We start from the raw sequence: 7,500 nt of genomic DNA on the forward strand, positions 1-7,500 counted from the left end.
TTTTCCGAAGAAGAAAATTTTCGCCCTGATACCGTCGTGCGGGGTATCAAACGACGAGTTTTCAAGAGGGGAGTCGGGAAAACCCCACCCCACCACCATACCACCCACCCCCACCCCCCTAGAGTGGAAAAACCACCCAGGAAGCGGTTTTTCGCGATTTTTCCGAGGAAAACTTCATCGCCACCCCGGCAAGTGGGGTATCAGAAGAAGCGGCTCGGCGGGACGAGTCCATCGCGCACCTCCCCGTTCTTCTACCATCTTCCCTCACCTCGCCCGGGCGGAAAAACCTCTCCGTCGATCCTCGTGGCAGTCCGCTGCTGGCGTCCCTCCTTGAGGGGGAGTAAAACCAGCTTAAAGCGCGGAATCTTCCTTCCTTCTGGCGATGATGTCCACCAGTAGGAACCTTCGATCACGGTCGGGATCGACCGATAGCCGAGCACCGGTGGGCTCGAAACCGGTAGTGATGCTCAGCAGAGTGCCGGAAGGGCAGACCGCAGCCACGAGCGGTGCTCGCACGAGTGGCGTTGGCACGGCCACGGCTGTTAAAGGAGTCACGATGGAGAGGCTCATCGAGCGTCTGGAGGACGAGCTATCTCTCCTCCGTGTTCAGCTGACGGAGCAGGCTGAGCAATATAGGAAAGACCTCGCGGCGATGCAGGAGTGCCATCGCCAGGAGGTGCTCCATCTGCGAGAGGAGAACCGTAAGGAGCGGGAGATGGTCTCTGGGCTTCTTACGCAACTGGTTGTTGCGCAATCGCAGCAGCAACAGCAGCAGCAGCAGCAGCAGCAGCTGGCACAACAGCGAGAGGGTGCGGTGACGGCTACGGTGGTGCCGTCTCCGGACCAGGAAGGCGGCTCCTGGGCCGAGGTGGTGCGCCGTAAGCCGGCACGCCAGCAGCCGGCTCAGCAGCATCAGCAGCAGTGGCCGCAGCTCCCGCAACGGCAGCAGCCGCAGCGGCAACAGCAGCAACGTCCGCAGCAACATCAGAGCGGACAGCGTTCGGCTGGGCAGCCCCAGCAACAACAACAACAGTGGCATTTGCAGGGCCAGTTGCTGCGAAAGCAGAGTAAGCAGCAGCCACGCACGATGCCAGCTGCAGTGAAGAAGTCGCGGAAGCGGCCCGACACCATCGAGGTGATGCCAGCGGAGGGCGTCAGCTACCTCGACATGTATAGGGCGATTCGTACGAGCTCGCATCTCGACGGCATGCAGGAGAAGATCGGCGTCGGCAAGCGAACGCCGAAAGACACCTTGCGGCTGCCGCTGAGCCGTGATGCCGACAGCGCCGAGCTGTGCCAGCGTATCCGGCAAGCCATCGGAGACAAGGGTGCGGCGACCGTGCGTACGGAGATGTCGATGGTGATTATAACAAACATCGACTCCTTGGCGAGCGAGGACCAGCTGCGTCGGGCGGTGTTGACGGCTCTCGGCAAGGAGCATTCCGAGGCCACCTTCGACATGTGGGAGCGGCGAGACGGCACGAAGCGTGCTCGCGTTCGTCTGCCCCGGTCGGATGCGGAGCATCTGGCTGGGAAGCGCCTGCTCCTAGGACACACCTCCTGTTGGGTGTGGGAGGTCCCGAAAGCGTCGCTGGAGGAGAAGCGGTGCTTCCGATGTTTGGAGCGCGGCCACTTCGCCGGGCAGTGCTCGGGAGAGGACCGCAGCAAAGCGTGTATCCGGTGTGGCGCGGAAGGCCACAAGGCAGCGAGCTGCACTGGCGAGGCTCGCTGTTTGAAGTGTGGCGGCCCGCACTCGATTGCCGCAGCTTCGTGCAAAGCTGCAGCCACACGATGATGATAGAAGTGCTCCAGATAAATATCGGTAAGAGCAGGAGCGCTCAGGATCTTGCGCTCCAGCGGATGAGGGAGGAGGGAGCAGACGTGATGCTCATCACGGAGCTCTATGCTGTGCCGGCCAACAATGGGAACTGGGCATCCGACGACGCACTGAAGGCCGCGATCGTCACCAGTGGCCAACGGTTTCCCATACAGCGGGTGAGGAGCGTGCAGCATCCGGGCATCGTAGCTGCCGAGGTGGCGGGCATCGTTGTCATCTGCTGCTATATTCCGCCATCGATCGGCCTCCCGGAGTTCGAGCAACAGATGGACCGGCTGGAGGTACTTGCGCGAGGCCACCCTTGCGTGCTGATAGCTGGCGACTTCAACGCGTGGCATGGGGCCTGGGGGAGCGAGCGGGCCAACCTTAAGGGTGAGGCGCTCCTTCAGACGGTTACCAGCCTAGGATTGGAGGTCCTCAACCGCGGCACGGAGCCGACATTCCTGGGGAACGGTGTGGCTCGGCCCAGCAGAGTGGACGTCGCCTTCGCGAGTCCAACGCTCTGCCGATCGGATGGAGCAGCGGAGGACATCAGCTCCTGGCGGACGCTAGACCGCTACTCCTATAGCGACCACCGCTATATTCGGTTTGCGGTCGGGCAACAGCATCGTGCAGGTCAGCGGCCCGGACGGGGCATTCATCAGCAGGAAGGTGTCGAAGTACGGGAGGCGGGTACTCGCTGGCGAACTCGCCAGTTTTGCCCCCGTACTTTCGAGCTGGCACTTGAGGCGACCCGTTTTGCCGATCGGGTGACCGATGCGGCAAGCCTGGGGATGGTGCTTACGGAGGCCTGCGACGCTACCATGGCGAGGATTGGGCAGTCGCAGCAGCAGAGGAGGAACTGCAACACATATTGGTGGACTCCGGATATCGAGGAGCTGACCGAGCGCTGCCGGTTGGCTCGGGAGCGACAGTCATTGGCCCTCGACGAGACGTCCGCCGAACTGGCTTCAGAGGAACATCAGGAGGCGCGTGCTGCCTTAAGGGTGGCAATTAAGGCCAGCAAGCAGCGCCAGTTCGATGAGTGGCTGCAGGCCCTGGCTGCAGATGAGACGGGACAGTGGTTCCGGCAAGTGCTTCTTCGGTTTCGGGGCAGCTGGACGGCGCGTGAACGCGATCCAGCGGTGTTGCAGCGGATCGTCGAGGAGCTGTTTCCGGAGCATCCCCCGGTCGAGTGGCCGGACGTCACGCCTTTGGAAGGGGACACTCCGGTCCGTCCGATCAGCTGCGCGGAGCTCCAGGCGATAGCGAGCGAGCTGCATCCGCGGAAGGCGCCTGGCCTCGATGGAGTACCGAACGCTGCGGTAACGGCTGCCATCCGGAAGTATCCGGAGCCATTCGCTGGTGTCTACCAGCGCTGCTTGGACACCGGCGAAATACCACGCGAATGGAAAAGGCAGAAGCTGGTGCTGTTGCCTAAGCCGGGTAAGCCGCCGGGCGAAGCCTCGTCCTGCCGCCCGATCTGCTTGATCGACAACCCGGCGAAGGTCTTCGAGAGGACTACGCTGGACAGACTCAACGAGCACCTGGAGGATCCGGAGGCACCTCGGCTGGCCGAGAACCAGTTCGGTTTCCGGAAGCAGCGGAGCACCCTGCAGGCGATCCAGCTGGTGGTGGAAGCAGGCGAGCGCGCGATGTCCTACGGACGGACTAACAACCGGGATAAGCGCTGTCTGCTGGTTGTGGCGTTGGACGTCAGAAACGCCTTTAACACCGCCAGCTGGCAGGCGATAGCGATGGCCCTGCGTGAGAAGGAGGTTCCAGCGCAGCTGCAACTCCTGCTCCGCGACTATTTCACCGACAGGGAGCTGGTGTATGACACCCATGACGGCCCGGTGTCACGTCGGGTGACGGCAGGCGTTCCACAGGGGTCAATCCTTGGCCCGACTCTGTGGAACGTTATGTACGACGGCGTTCTGCGGATCCAGCTCCCTGAAGGGGCCACCATCGTCGGCTTTGCCGATGACATCGCCATCCTGGCCGAGGGCTGCACACCCGAGGAGTCGGCGTCCGTTGCGGAGGCTGCGATCGAGGCGGTGATGGGGTGGCTTGAGGCACGGCACCTCAGTCTCGCCCCCCACAAAACCGAGGTGGTACTGATATCGAGTCTGCGTCGAGGACGTTTGGAAATTCCTGTGCGCGTCGGCGAAGTGGTCTGCACGTCAAAGCGATCGATACGCTACCTGGGGGTACAACTCCACGAGAAACTCTCGTGGAAACCGCACGTGGAAGCGGCCGCGGACAAGGCCCTCCGTGCGGTGGCGGTGGTTACCTCGGTGATGAGGAACCACAGCGGCCCCCAGGTGGCCAAGCGGCGGTTGCTGGCAGGAGTCGCTGAGTCGGTGATCCGGTACGCCTCGCCCATCTGGGCTAAGGCGACAGACATGCAGTGGTGCCGAAGACGACTGGCCCAGGTCCAGAAGCCACTGGCACGTGGGGTATCGAGTTCGTTCCGCTCGGTATCCTACGAGGTGTCAGTGGTGATGGCTGGTTTGGTGCCGTACTGGCTGGTCGTCAACGAGGACGCAAGGTGCCATAGCAGGCTGCTGGTCGAGCCTGGCGCCAGCAGGAAGGAGGTACGAGCGGCGGAGCGAGCAGCCACGATGATGCAATGGCAGGACGCCTGGGACCGTGCGGCGGCAACACCATCGGCCAGCCGCTATCAGACGTGGGCACACAGTCTGATTCCCGACCTGCACCGGTGGACGGGACGAAAGCACGGGAAGGTGGACTTCCACCTTTCGCAGGTGCTCTCCGGACACGGATTCTTCCGGGAGTACCTGCACGTCTGCGGCTTCGCTTCGTCTCCGGAGTGTCCACGGTGCGTGGGGTCGGTCGAGTCGGTGGCCCACGTCTTGTTCGAGTGCCCCGTGTTTGAGGAGATCCGACGTGAGCTGCTGGGCTGGGGGACACCCGAGTCGGTCCAGCTTAACAACATCGCAGAGAAGCTGCTGGAGAGTGCGGAGTGGTGGGACCGCATTCAGAAAGCAGCAAAGACCATCACCACAGTGCTTCAACAGCTGTGGCGCGATGAGGAAGCGCTCACCAATGGTCGAACGGAAGCGGCTTTCGCCGAGGACGAGGAAGTGGTCCTCGAAAGTGTGGCCGCACTCTTCGGTGAGGAGATGGACGACGTCATCATCGAAGACATCACGCGGCGCGTGAACGAGTCGCGAGCAGCGCGTCAGCGATCTGCCCGCAACCGACGGCTTCGCGGCAGAGCGGAGGATCGGGCGCGAGTGCGACTGGCTGCGGACGTCGCAGCAGCACTGGCCGCCCGAGATGACGAGATACTGCGGACGGCAGTAGAGGCGGAGCGAGCGGGCCTAGCTCCTCCTCCCATACCTAGGCGTAGCAGAGGGGGACCACCTTCCCCTGAAACGGTTAGAATTCGCCATGAGCGGCGTCTATTCATGCAGCGCGCATGGCGAGCTCGGGTCCAGGCTGAGGGACCCTCGACGACGCGCCGCCGTCGGACCGCGCCTACGGAGGCGGACCTGATAAGGTCTCGGCGGAACAGACGCGAAAACGAAAGGCGCCGTCGTGCTTTGGCTGCAGGCCGACGATGGACACCCGCGGAGGAGGCTGCCGCCAGCGAGGCGGAATGGTCAGATCGATAGATGTCGGGTTGACTTCTTGAGATCTCCGAGAGGGGAAGAAAGAGAGAGTCACGCGGACTCAGTATGTGTACGCCTTTAAAATGCGGATTAAGATACGGAAAATTGAATAAATAAATCGCGAAGAGATATCCGAAAGGGTTCGCAACGACGTAGGACAAAATCCCTGGCGGGCGACGTCCTACGTCAAGAGGGTAGGTTTATAAGGTATTTTTGTACAATAAAACCTGCATTTCTTAAAAAAAAAAAAAAAAACGAAGTGGAGCTTGCGGCTTAATTTGACTCAACACGGGAAAATTTACCAGGTCCGAACTTATCGAGGTAAGACAGATTGAGAGCTCTTTCTCAAATTTAAGGGTAGTGGTGCATGGCCGTTCTTAGTTCGTGGAATGATTTGTCTGGTTAATTCCGATAACGAACGCGACTCAAACAAGCTAACTAGAACGCTGTCAGCAGTGCACCTCCGGGCGCACCTGACGTCAAGGCCGGCGGCCCCTTCACGGGCGGTCGTCGGCCACGTTTGCCCTGCTTAGCGGGACAACTTGTGTTTAGCAAGGTGAGAATGAGCGATAACAGGTCCGTGATGCCCTTAGATGTTCTGGGCTGCACGCGTGCTACAATGTGAGCAGCAGCGTGTTCTCGCCAATTGGCGCCCCCATTCCGAGAGGAACGGGAAATCACCCAAATGCTCATTTAGTTGGGATTGGGGACTGCAACGGTCCCCATGAACCTGGAATTTCTAGTAAGTGCTAGTCATTAGCTAGCGCTGATTACGTCCCTGCCCTTTGTACACACCGCCCGTCGCTACTACCGATGGATTATTTAGTGAGGTCTCTGGAGGCACACCTTCCGCGGTTCCTTCGTGAGCTGCAGCTGGCATGGCCGAAGTTGACCGAACTTGATGATTTAGAGGAAGTAAAAGTCGTAACAAGGTTTCCGTAGGTGAACCTGCGGAAGGATCATTACCGATCAATACATATATGTTGTTGTGTGAGTTGGTTAGAGAGATAGAGAAACACGGTATCAGCAGAACAAACTGCTATGTTACCTTTTGGGGGCCGCGCACGCCAATTAGACCCGCGAGAGAGGTGTGTCTATACTACGATATTGAGCGTGCGCGACCGTAGGCCAGTGGCCTTCGTACCTGTGCGCACACTCCCAATGGCAGCCATCGAACGCGTAAAGTGTGTGACACATGGGCGAAGGTAAAGACCCACTAGAACATATTTAAACACTGGCCTCGAGCGAGAGAGAACCAAATCAAGAGAACGAAAGTTGTGCAAGATCGCGCCGATGCCGCCCACATCGCGCGTCGATCAATGGGAAGGAAGACCAATGGTCATCCTTGTCCACCCTGGACGGCTTCGAAGGAACCGAGAGGTGCACGGTTACGCTGTCCGGGGAACTTAAGTTGTGAGAGATGCACCTAGCGCATAACGAAAACATAGGAGACAGTTGAACATACCAAAACCCTAGGCAGGGGATCACTCGGCTCATGGATCGATGAAGACCGCAGCTAAATGCGCGTCAGAATGTGAACTGCAGGACACATGAACACCGACACGTTGAACGCATATGGCGCATCGGACGTTTAAACCCGACCGATGCACACATTCTTGAGTGCCTACCAATTCTTGTTACACACTATTCCATAACTACAGGACGCCCGCGTACCAGCGGCACGCCTGGGCGAGCAGCACGCCCGGGAGTGTGTCGCAGGCTTGAACACACGCGTTTGGCGCACTGTGCATCATGGCGTGCTCGGACCCCTTCCGCGGGGGACCTTGGGCGCTGAAATGGTAAGGCGGTACAGTTGGCCCAGTGGGTGCGTGTCGTGTCGCACGGTTCGAACTTCGGCTATAAGACAACCTGGGAGCACCGGAAGCCCTTGAACACCTGGCTTGCCGTCTGTTGCCGGGACCCGCCGTCTGGCCGAGTCGTGTAACGCGTGCGGTACGCCCACCCGCTGGATACAAGCGAACAAGTGCGTGCTACTATTTACCATTCGGGAAAAATCCAACGTAGGCCTCAAGTGATGTGTGAGAA

General features: G+C 60.0%; 2 non-coding genes across 2 annotated transcripts in view; both read left to right on the plus strand.

Moving 5' to 3' along the window:
- The first annotated feature begins 6,922 nt into the window (after positions 1 to 6,922).
- Positions 6,923 to 7,080, plus strand: LOC128308948 (5.8S ribosomal RNA). The gene has a single exon (XR_008288677.1). It is a non-coding gene; the product is annotated as a 5.8S ribosomal RNA (ribosomal RNA).
- Positions 7,081 to 7,477: 397 nt separating this feature from the next.
- LOC128308924 (large subunit ribosomal RNA) overlaps positions 7,478 to 7,500 on the plus strand; it is a 4,157-nt gene continuing 4,134 nt past the window's right edge. Inside the window, exon 1 of the ribosomal RNA XR_008288664.1 lies at positions 7,478 to 7,500. This exon is cut by the window's right edge and continues 4,134 nt beyond it. This is a non-coding gene — a ribosomal RNA (large subunit ribosomal RNA).

Source organism: Anopheles moucheti (assembly GCF_943734755.1).
Source record: "Anopheles moucheti chromosome X unlocalized genomic scaffold, idAnoMoucSN_F20_07 X_unloc_7, whole genome shotgun sequence".
Lineage (NCBI taxonomy): Eukaryota > Metazoa > Arthropoda > Insecta > Diptera > Culicidae > Anopheles > Anopheles moucheti.